Below are 12,878 nucleotides of genomic sequence, written 5' to 3' on the forward strand. Positions count from 1 at the left end.
ACTTCAGCAGTGTTAAAAGGTGATTACTTCTGGGCAAGCCAAACAATTAGCTACTCTGTCAGCAACAACTGAACAACAACAAACTGGCTCTCTGTTTTTCGTTTCTGATACTAGAATTTGTTTTTCTCCGCAATTATTCAAGCTGCTACTATCACACATTAGTTCTGCCTAAGGGTATGGATAGAATAAATAATTCAGAATCAGTGCCAAGAAAAATTCTGCTTTTGTAGTAGGTAATACAATAGTGTGGAAAATTGAAAATAATTTCTTTTCCTTGAAACTTAAGTTTATTTTTAGAAATAGTCTACTGGTGTGGAGAATGCAGAAAATGTTGATTCAGAGATTAATATAGTTTCTGTATTGTGTATCAGAGAGGCAATTTAATTTTCTTTTCCTGGTGGCTAATCAGGTTGTCAGTGTGCATAACATGAAAGGAGCAGTCAGATCTCCTGAGTGGAGAGAAACAGGGAAGCAAAGATAAAGGAGTATTTTGGTTGAAGTTCACAAAGGTGTACCACTTGCTGTTCTTTGGGTGGGACTTCAATTTTCAAGATATAAATACAATAAACAGTGAAAGGAAATGAAACATGTGGTTGCAGTTTTCTGATTCAACAGAATTTTTTAGATTCATAGAGTCAGAAAATGGCTTATTTGGAAGGGATCGTGAAGATCATCTACTTCCAACACCCCTGCCATGGGCAGGAACACCTTCCATTACACCAGGTTGCTCAAAGTCCCATCCAGCCTGGCCTTGAACACTTCAGGGATGGGACATCTTCAGTTTCTCTGGAAACCTGCTCCAGTGCCTCACCGTAAAGAATTTCTTCCTTATTTCTACTCCAAACCTCCTCTTCTTGAGTTTAAAACTGTTCTCCCTTGAACTATCACTACATTCTCTTCAACTCTCTAGTAGCCCCTTTAGGGTCTGTAAGGTTGCCCCTGAGTTTTCTCTTCTCCAGTCTGAACAACCCCAACTCCCAAAGCCTGTTATCATAGGAGAGGTGCTCCAGCCCTTTGAGCATCTTCTTGGCGCACCTGATAATCACAGAGCTGAACAGACTTCTTGGCATTTTCTGGTGTGAGTCTGAGTACTTTTCTCTCCCTGTTCTTAGTGAAATTAAAAAATAAGATTCAGAAAGATTTTTGTGAGTCCCCGAGGTAAGCACTGCCCTCTGCTGAAATGCACCATAAGCAAATTGTAGGAAATGTGATGAAAAACCATTTCTGTTGCCTTTCAAAGGGAAATTGGACAGAGTTCTACATAATCTCTCTTGAAGACTGTTTTGTATGAATCCATGATTAGTTCAAATGTAATTTTGTATTAAATTAATCCTGTTTCAAAGATTAATAAACTCATTATTTCCATTAACTAGAAAATGCAGGAGAGGGTGTTTAGTTATACAAAAACGGAAAATTAGGTGTTGCATGTTATTTTTTTCTTACTATATCTTATTCATGTATTTCATTGTATTAGTATGTTTGACATATTTTTAGTATTCCACACAAATGTTAATCTCTTTGGAATTTTGTCCAGTGATCCAGGAAAGTACTTGGAAACATTTTTTTCTTTTTATTTATGAATATTCTCACTGAAGGACATTGCTAAATAATTCTCCTTTAAATCAGAGAATCTATTCAATAGGAATAATTTTAGATTTTCAGAATTTAAACAGATTTTATTGATAGTAATTAATTTTTAAAAAATACTTAATACTTCATATCGAATTCAGGGTGACCCCAGTGTCTGGGAATGATTGGCATCTGACTCCATTGATTCAGAATGCTGAACAATTGCTTTATTAAAACTATATTATATTACAGTAATACTATACTATAAGAAAGAGATACTATACTAAAGAGATACTAAAAGAATACTAAAGGAAAACGTGTGACTGTCTGAGACAGCCAGGACACAGCTTGGACCTAATAGGCCAATTAATATAAACAACCATCAACAGAATCCAATTAAGAACTCACTCTCAGTAAACAATCTCCATAACACATTCCACATGTGCAAAAACAACAGTAGCAGCAGGTAGAGATAAGAATTGTTTTCTCTTCTTCTCTCTGTGCTTCTCCAGGAAAAACCCTGAGAGTGAGAATTATTTCTCTCTCTGTTGAGAGAATGTGAATGCCACAACTTCAGATGTTTACTGTAATGCTATTTAATGTGTCATTGGCATGTCTGGCTGGCAGTGATGAACATGTTCTTCATTAGGCTGATTAATTGAGATACAAGGATTGAACCTCAAAATTGTTTATCTTCATTGAGATACTGAGATTTTATTTTCATTTGTGAATTAGCTATTTTGAAATTGAAGTTCTCTTCATGTTCTTTTCTAATTCAGTTCCAAATGGTGAAACACAGATTATGAATTTTATCCATATAATAACAGAAAAAAACAGATCAAATAGAAAAACAGAGGAGAATACATAACTAGAAGAGGCACATAATGGTTAATTACTCAACAAATACATCAAAACTAATAAAATAATAAAACACATAGAGTTAGAGTGATGGATTATTAAAATAATTATGAAATAATTATATATATATATATATAAATTACAATTATATAAAAATAATTATTACCTAGCTTTTCAGATAGATGCTTGAGAAGTAGCTAAAATAATTTTTTATTTACAAATTTTACTGTGTGATAATATCTTACTAATATGACTATATTAATAAGTAGATTTTATTGATTTATTGCAATAATTAATCTTCAAAAAAAATAAGATATGTATTTACAATGTGAAAATTGCAGTGTTATGCTTTGTTGATTAAACCACATGTTAATATTGGAATATGTAATTCATTAATATTTGAGGCAACAGCTTTATGACATTTAGAAAAATAAAAAACAAAGCTTTTATTTGATGTACACAGAAGGTTTAAAAATTTAAAATTACTGCTAGCAATAGTCAGCAATACAGATCAAATTTCAAGGAAATTTTTTAGCTAGATTGCCCAGGTAGTTGCTACACTAACATATATAGGTGCCCTTACTGACCTACACATATTTCTGACCCTAGACTGACTATTAACTTCAAATTACTCCTTGAATTTCTGAAGTTTTTTCTGTGGGGTACTTTTTGGTTTGAACATGATTTTTCACCCAATAGAAAAGACGTTAATAAGTAAAAAATGAAGAGTGTAATTCAAGTATAACAAGTATAAAATGGATATTAAATGAAGGAAAAATTACTATTTTTCTGTGTAGACAAACTGTATATGTTTCATTTCTTGGAAGTCTATCTTAATAGTAATACTGAAACTTCACAGTAATTTTAGTAATGCTCTGCATGATTTACTTGAATAGTTTGTCCTTTGTACTGCAATATTTTTGTTTTCTCAGCATAAAAGAAATACTCTATTAATATTGGAAGGGTAATTCTACCAGATCCAGAAGAACCAGAAACTGAGGTTTTTTTCACCTCATGTGAAGATTGTGTGATTCCTCTGCATGTCATGAAACCGTTTGATTTCTTTCCTCAACTGCATGGCTCTCACATTTTCTCGGTAATTTCCAGGGTTTGCTTTTAGATTGCATAGATTGCTTTTGGGTTTTCAGATGGTTTAGATTATAGTAAACTATTTCTGTTTAGAGTTTAAGCCAAAACCTTTAGCATCTTAAACTTTTCTCACTCTAGCTGATTTCCAACACTGACCTACATTGTCATTAGGTATTCAAAAAGACATTTAGAGGGTTCTACACATCAATTTTTCTATGACTAGTTTCTGTGTAAGAAACTTCCTCTTGTTTTTGATTACAAATATTGTCTTCTCAATATGGTGCTTTTATAATTTTCTTTAAATGGACAATTTGGGGTGTGTAGTAAGCATATCTTGAGTGGCTTAAGGTTTTGATGTGCTCCAGACTATGAGAGTGTCTCCAGTTACCCAAAGATGTGTGAACAGAAACATCATGGGTAAAATACATCACCCAGAAGTATTATTAACAGGGAGCTTGCTGAAATTATCTCAGGCCGACCCCTTGCTTTCTTTATTATTAGGAGACATATTTGGTATCAGCCAGTGTGAGCATATAGAATTGGAACTATTTGTAGGTTACTTTCAAGCACAATGCAGTTTTGACACAGCTGTTCAAGAAACTGTATAATTTCTATAGGTTGTTTTTCATTGAGAAGCTCTTTAGACATGAAAAATTCATGAAGTTTATGTTTAAGTAATGCATTGTTATATATTTATAGGACTACAGACACACTAAAGAAATGTTATCAATCTTTTTAAGATTTTACTTTCTTAACTTTATCTTAGTAGTAGTTCTCATTGTTCATTTGTCATTGCCTCAGTCAGTTCTAAAAGAATGCTTTAGTCATCTATAATGTGCACAGCAAATACCTGTTAATACTGAATATATATCTGCAGGACAGCTGCATGCATCAGACCTAAGGTAGGAACTGGGAGAAGTGAACAAACTTTTATTGAGCAGCATTTATTAATGAGTTTAGTGTAGTTACTTTCATTAAGAACTGTGTACTTCAGAAAATTTGCTGCTGCTATGTAGGTGGGCAGAAATAAACATCAATAGCCAAAAGGCTAATATGTGATATTTGCTGGACATAGTTTTCTTTCAGTTACCCCATAGAATTTTCCTGAGCTTTCATGGAGATTTAGTCACAGCAGAACAGGAGTTATCATGACAGTGAGACAAATAATTTTAAGAAGTTTTTCACCTTGCTTGGATGAAACCTATCTAAATTTAATTTCCTTTCTCCAGGTGCTAATTTCCCATAAGTATTCTGTATCCCAGCACCGCATAAAGATAAAACTACATCAAATCATCAAATTACAATATAATTTTACAACTTTGTGGAATGTACAATTCATCCTCATTGTTTCCAGATGCTCTGAGAAGTGTGATTATTTCCTCACTGAATGCATCTGGCAACATTTCTCACTAAGAAACAAGTTATAGGATACTTTTGGTCTCCAATGTCTTTCACATGCAAATGATAAAACTCACATGCTTTAAAACATGATTTTGCCATTTAAATTTGCATCCATTTGCCCCCTTACTGTGCTTTTGTAGGAGATAGCAAAATTTCAGAGAAAGATTTTTTTAATTGGAGTAACATAAGTACCTGCGTAAAATGCACGCCTAAAAATATTATGCAGCTTTTGTAATGTAATTGTGGAAATCAACTTGATTTCAAGCTCTAAATATGTTAAGAAAGTATTTACATTAAGTAGTTCATATTTCAGCTCTGCTATTTTACCTCCATCATTGCACAGGTACTTCATTTCCTACGTTAGAGTAGCAGCAAGTACTCTGGCATTATGAGCATTCCCAATGTGCATAATCTTTGAGCACAAAAGCAGAATTACTATAATTAAAACTGATGGAAGAATTCAGGTACCTCACACAAAGGAGCTTTAGGAAGAATTGAAATCTTTGTTAAGCTATGGATGCAAAATGTAGCACTTAGGTAAAGCACAACAGTGTGGCTGGACAGCTACAATTTTAAGTAATTTCTAAGGGTACAAGGAGTTAAGATATTTAAAAAATTTTTTGAAAGGTGTTTCTTTTAACCCTTTTAAATGTCTATTTCTTTAATAAGTGTTGAAAGACGTACAAAGGATTTATGAGAAATTATACCAGCCACTTTATTCATAAGTAGAGGGGCAATTTCTTCCATCTCCTCCTCCACCTCCCACCTGTACAAAACTGAGTACCATGGAGAGTGGTTAAATACGTGAACAGAAAAGGGACTTGGAATAAGGACAAAAGGGTGTGAGCTATCTGTGGGTAAATCAGTGGGGAGGGTGGGGGAGATGGGGGGAATTGTCTTTGAAAGGGCTGGTAGGAAAAGAAAAAGCTACTTCGTAGCTTCATGAACAATATTGTATTATGTCCCTTGTTATCCTTGATAATGAGTATGAAAACTCCTGCTTCCTTTGATCCTTGTTCCCGTGCCCAAAGTAGTCTATCTCGTCGTTTTAGTCACTCTGCTCAGTTTCCACTCTGACTAAACTAACTTAAGCAGTATCACCTCCATCTCATTTCTCTCTTACACCTTCTTTTTCCTATCTATACAGTGTTTTCTGCTTTTCATTAATTTGCTGCCTTATATTAGGTGACCTTTGGTATTTCATCAAGGTATAGAGAATTTTGAAGTGCTCTAGCTCAGTTTTATCAACATAACATAGCTGCAGGCTAATAAAGAGTTAGTGTGCACCCTGGTGATTCCGAAAATATTAATTAAATAAATACTTGTGAAAGATTAGACTTAGGCTGTTAACATAAGTGAAACTAAGTTATTTTGTGTCTTTTAAGGTTTTTTTTTTAATGGAAAGGGAAATATAAGTTATATAGAGGCCTTACAACCACATAAAATTAACCCATTAATAAAATTGGCGTATTTCTGATCACAAGAGGGATTTACTCCTTTGAGATCACAGTATATATTGTACATAAGTATTGTTTCTCTTCAAAAAGTTATTGATTTAATAGGATTGGGATCTAAATAAGTGAATAGATCTTATAGGTATCACTAATATTTCAGACTCATTTGTTTAGCTGCTGACTTGAGGATGAATAATAGCACCTATGCTTGTTCCTTATTGTAGAAAGCAGACAAAACAGTAATAGAGCAGAAGTGTATTCATACACTTCAAATGGCAAATATTCTACCACAGTGCATCAAAAGTATTAAAGGATTGGATTAGAAAATCAAAAGGGTTTTTTGGTGTTTTTTTTTTTTTTTTTCTGTCTGATATGTTATTAGGCATCAAAAAGTCTAATACAAAAATGTCTGGAAGAAAAAGTATAGCCCTGTATTTAAACAGTTATGGCTCTGACTGTAATCAGCTCTCTGAGGGAAGAGAGACCAATTCAGGAGATTGCAACATGACAGTGGGATTTGAATGCCATTCCCCTTATCAAATAGCATGTTATTTTCCCAGTGAAGGAAATTTTTAGTATTGAATAAAATAATATACTTTATGGCAGTCTATGCCGAAGCTGAATACAGTAGCAAAAGTACAGGGAACCGATAACAGGTCTATAATCGTTCTCAGGACTACAGTCCTGAGACAGTATAAAGAAGTTTCAGGTATGGGGCTTTTCCTATAAAAGATTTCTCCCTTATTTGTGCTGAATATTGCAGATGATCTGCTGGTTTATGGTGATAGTAGCACTTTCATGTCTTAAGAATTGGGGAAACAAAAGCATTAAGGACTAGCGTAGAGGGGTACTACTACTATGAAATAGTGCTGAACTTTATCCGTAGGTATTTCTCTTGTTCTTTTATGTTCACCTACGTGCTGTAAGGTGGCAGTGGACACACGACTGACACCGAAAATGGTGGCAAGCATCAGCCCTTTATTATTCCCCCATACACCTTTTTATACCTCTTTTCTTACATGCATAGCACCAGCATGCTCTTCTACTCTTTTGTGATGGGTCAATACACATCAGCTTTCCACACTTTTATTTAATGCTGTTCATCTGTCTTATACAGCTGCATACCATTAGGGATGAGGCTCTGCCATAGCCTCATTTCTATTCTCCCACAATCTAATCTCTAACAGTAAGGAGTTTATTAAAGGAAAAATGTTTTTGTGTTCTAGGTGCCTCTGTTCTTTAACTCTGAAAGTTAAAGAACATATGAGTGATCATAAATAAATTCTGTGGCTGATTCAAACTGCAGGCACTCTGTTAGACTGATCACTCCATGGGTCTTCTAGCTTGTACTTCATCAGTTAATGTGTAGGCAACAAAAGCACTTCTTGGTGCTTCCTATCTTTAATCCTGTATTAACTCTAGAGTAGGCTAGAAGACCTAGATCAAAGGGATCATTGTGGAAAAGTTTGTCGTGAGAAAAGGAAGAAATGTCCAAATTGTTAGCAATTTCTAAATCAGAGAATGCAGCATATGACCTGCTGGGTTTGACAAGTTCAAAACCTTCTGGTTTTGTTTTTACATTTGATAGCACAAGACGGCCTTTATTAAGTATTGCCAATCCTTCTGCTGCAGTTACCTTTGTCATCATTTTATACCATTGCCATTAAATGATGGCAGGGTTTTTTTGGTGGATACCTCTCTCTTTAGAAACTTCAGGTCAGATAAAATCTGTTTCTGAGAACTGTGCAGATGTTACAGATACAAGAAAACAACAAAGAAAATTGGAAAGTAATGGCTGCATGAAAACCTGCATTTAGTCCTTTCAGCTCAATCTGTTGGGTTGAGTTTGTATAAACTCAACCACTTGACTATCATCTAGAAAAATTTCTATATATAGTTGAAGATTATGAACCTGTAAGGTTAGGTGGTTCCAATTTCCTTGCTTGAAAAGGACTGCAGAAATGGGTTTTTGTGACAGAAATGTTTGCAATTCTGTGGGTATTGATTCCACTTTACCATAAGCGTTTGCAATCACATGTAGTCAGATATGTGTATCTCTCTGTTGTGAGTTTTTGATACCTGAGACAATTCTTTCTTTTTATAAGTAAAGCAAAACATCAGATAAGCAGTAAAACATACTGCTTGTTCTTTAATTTTGAGTTCTGTGGTTTTGAACCCTTTTTGTTTATAGCACACTGATCACAGTTGAGACTGACCAGAGAGAGGTCCCCATAATGCTCTGATATTCTTGGGATTTTTTGAAAATTTTACTTTCTTAGAAATGGATCTTAATGTTTCAGGTAATAGTTATCCTTAAGCAAATTCATTTAAACTTTTATTGCTTCAGGGAACAGCCAAGTTGACTCACAATTTATTTTCCAATGCACAGCATGTAAGAGCACCTTTGATCTTCCAGACAGTTTTGTTAGCATTGTTTACACAATGCTAATTACCCACTAGAATGTGTAATTAAATAGAAAAAAATATGTACAGAATAATGAAAAAAAATTGAAATTATTTATTTTTTGTTCATAATGCCTGTTATTTATAATGTACAGAAGCAGAATTATTTGTTTAAATTGTTCCTGAAGCTATCTGTAAAAATATCTTTTACTATATTTATAGGCAGAAATTAGAGAAAAGTTAGAAATGAGTAAACTAAGAAGTTTAATTAATGAAATTACTTAATTTAGAGTTTAGAATTAAGAAATTAGTAAACTAAGAAGTTGCAGTTTAATTTAAATCTGTGAAAATTTACAAAGGCTACATTGACTGCCATTTTTCCTAGCATGTTTGTATAAATTGTTCAGACACAAAGGCTTGCTTTGTATTAGCCAGCTAAGCATTTAGAAAGAGATTATTGCTCATTGAATAGTGCAATGCTAAGGAAAAGAAGAATCAAAAATATTTATTTGAAACCATTCTATATCTGACCATTGGAAAAGAGACAAGTATCAAGAAATCATTGTCTCTTGAACTAACTTAATTCTGCTTTGTGGTCTTCCAATATGAATTGCAGTCCAATTTTAATTTTAAAAACTATTTTTAAAGCCATTTTGTGTCTACTCTAATTTTAAAATCTACCTGTACTGCAAGGTGTCTGTTTGTCACACATCTCCCTTGCCTACTCATAGACAGATAAGCACAATATCAGATTTTTAGCCCTGTTTATATGCTTTGAGCTGAAATTGCCAAGTTTCCTAAAGTGCCTCAAAGTACACTTTTGCTTAGGAGGCATTTTAAGTGTTAAACATTATCATTCTGTCTGAAAAGTGAAGTATTTTTTAAAACTTTCAGTTTTCTCTATTTCATTGGGGTTTTTTTTGTTTTGTTTTGGTTTAGTTTTTTACTATGATATGTTATGGTCTAATTCACATCTCAGTTTTTTATCTGCTCTGTTGCAGGCTTGTAAATAAAATTCCACCCAGATACATTTCAAGTCCATAACTTGCATTTCGTGTGAATTTCAAGTGTTTTATTTGGGAAATGCTTGTACCTCAAGCTCAGGCATTCATCAGGTGGTTCACATCCTTCTACTTCAGAATTTTTGCTTCAGACTTTTAGTCCAATTTATGTACCTAAATATTCTTCAAGGCATGCAAGATAAGATTAACTTAATCTAACTTCCTGTATTTAAAGTGTAAGGTAATCATCCAGATTCTTTGTATTTAGAGATACATATCTGTGAATGAGGATTTCTTTGTATCCTAAGATCTTTACTGATTTCTAGAAAATATATTAGCAAATACTTTAGAGTTGAATCTCTTAAATGGCCACAGTGAAATGATTTTACTTCTGCACTCAGAATAGATATTGGCTAAGGGGCCATATTGGTGAAATAATTCATCAAAATCATTCTCATTTTCAGTTTTAAGTGCTGTTCTTAATAAAACAGAACCTGTTTCAAACAGTCAAAACCTTTTCTAAATCTCTGAGCAGTGTGAATACTATTGTTCAGATATGTTTGAAGATTTAGATCAAATCACAGTAAACACAAAGAACCAAAATTTAAAAAGAATGCCAGCAGCTTTGCATTGTGCCGTTGGCTTGTCTGCATAGAAGTATATAGAATTTCCCTTAACTAGGTGTTGACAGTAAAAATGAGATGACAAAGTTCATTAGGTTTTTCTAATAAATGAGTAATATTTTTCTCTACAGACTCTCTGCTGTAGTTAGTTGAGATATAAAATCTCCTGTTTATATTTGTAACATTTTCTCTGTTCTTTTCTTGAGAAATGCATGTGAGAAAAAGAAGCGTAATGAACCCTGGGCTGATAAATGTTCTTAGAGATAAGCAAAGCCTGCAAACTGGAGCCAGCATGAGCAGCAAGCATTTCAGCTGAAGCCCTTTTTTCCTTTATACACATGAACACGAGTAAGTGCATGAACACAGACACACAGAGTCAGCTGCACTAAATGCATTCAATCAACCTTTAGAAAACATCAAAACTCACTCACTTCTGCAATTCTCTTTTAATAATTTTACTACAACAGTGTAGCAGTGAATGTTACTCCAAAGATACTGGATTTGTCTTTTTGGACCTAGTGAACTTTTGCAAAAGCTTCAGCATCACAGAGCAGTGCATTATTTAGTGACCTTCTGACTGTTAAGACCTTCTTGTGATCACTGGAATTGATTTAGTTCTGTTAGTATGTGTGTGGTTCAACACTCTGGCCTCTTCAGGCACTACCCAAAGAATACTAAGCAGCTTCAGAGAGTATGATATGGTGTGAATATCTTTTAAGAGACTATTGATGCTTGGAAATTTTAAACCAAATCACTAATATTGGAGTTATTTCCTTTTCAAAGTATAATTTGAAATAAAAAATGGAATCTCAAACTCTGCAACAGTTTCTAGTCTACTGTTTTGTTTTGTTCCAACAATTTTTGGATTTATTTCTGTAAAATTTGACTGATGTCTTCCAAAAGTATATTAGGCAATCTGTCTGTCATGCTGTCTTCTCTCATCTCTTGATAAATATAAATGTTTGTGTGAAAACATTCCTTGCTTAATTAGAAGGAAACATAGTTGTTCTTCTTTGTTTGCAAAAGGTTTATTTCAATTAAGAAATTAAAATTCTTTCCTGTTGTTCCAAAGGTAAATTTAAACTCCTTTGCTTCTTTAGCTTATTTTAAAAGGCAATCATGAATAAAAAGTGAATTCTCAGTATTAATTTTGTTGGGTTTATATTTCTTCCCATTAGATATATCAGGACTACAGTTAAAATTTGTTTGGTTTGAAATTTTCTATTTAATTATGCAAAAAACTGTTGTTTCTGTACTGATCATAAACTAAAGTTGGCATTTTTAATAGATTTACCATGTAGTTAAAAGTAAAATGGTATTACAAGAACAGCAGCACTTGGTAACAGGATCTTGTATTTTTTTGCCAATTGTGACTTCTCCCTGCCCTGATACTTTCTGACATTTTTAATTTGGAAGGGAATATCCTTGTAAGAGTGGAGGGTTGTCCTATCTTTGAAACAGTAGAGTGAGACTAGCAAAGCTACCAATCATCTTCAGTTTTTATTGAGTAATAAATAATGTCTAAACTAGGAAATAGGAAATTTTCTGTAGCAAATAAGGGGCAGAGGATTTCAAGAGACATAGTTTTCTTGCACCTTAGAATTTAGGACACACTGGTTTGCTTTGCAGCCCTAACATTCTTTTCTATGACCTTAAAAATGCATGCAAAGTTTGCTACACTGTCATTCTTGTTTCCTCCTGTTCTGACCATCTTTAAATGGTTTAGTCAGAAATCAGTGATCATGTTATTTTTCTCCACAGTGTTTTTTCCCACAATGAGACCTCAGGTTCTCTTATAGTCAGTTGTCCACAAAAGCACAACGCTGAGATTTCTGGGGTTGGGTAGGTAGCAGTGGCTGTTGTATTTTTCAGAGTTAAATAATTTAAAAACAGATTGAGTGAGGGGGAGATGGGGGTGGAAGAAAAAAAAAGAAAAAGGGTTCTTGGTTTCCATCAGACATAAGCTTGATGTTTTCATGTAAGTGAATGCATCAGTCTCTGGTGTAAGCATTATTTTATGTACATAAGTGGAAAACTTAAAATGTTTGAGGTAATCCTGCATCTCATGATGTTGGCCAACATGGCATTGTGCTAACACAGTGGTCTGGAACAACACAACCGGCTTCCTCCCAGCACATTGAACCATTAAATGCATCTATATAAGTCAGTTTGCTACAGTTAGTTGCTTTTCTGCTTGGTGGATGAATTCTCTGGTTGTGCTAGATTAGAGGCCACAAGCTCTAGCATCCATTCCTGACAAACTGGGTCAGGGATATGCAGGCCCTGTGGGTACAGGCCACATGCAAACCAAATACAGTACCTGTTTCCTGAGAGTCATGGATATGAAACTGGGGAACACCTCTGCCCTGTAGCAGGAACTGAGTTCCTTCAGAGATAATATCTGTAGTTCTGCATTTAAAAAAAACTTTATGTGGTAGCGTGCTATTTCCCAAAGTGAATTCTGATGGTTTAAAACATGT

General features: G+C 34.0%; 1 protein-coding gene across 2 annotated transcripts in view; it reads left to right on the plus strand.

Moving 5' to 3' along the window:
• SNTG2 (syntrophin gamma 2) overlaps positions 1-12,878 on the plus strand; it is a 213,345-nt gene that overhangs the window by 118,631 nt on the left and 81,836 nt on the right. The gene's annotated exons all lie outside the window — the stretch shown is intronic.

This window comes from Zonotrichia leucophrys, chromosome 3 (assembly GCF_028769735.1).
Source record: "Zonotrichia leucophrys gambelii isolate GWCS_2022_RI chromosome 3, RI_Zleu_2.0, whole genome shotgun sequence".
Classification (NCBI taxonomy): Eukaryota; Metazoa; Chordata; class Aves; order Passeriformes; family Passerellidae; genus Zonotrichia; species Zonotrichia leucophrys.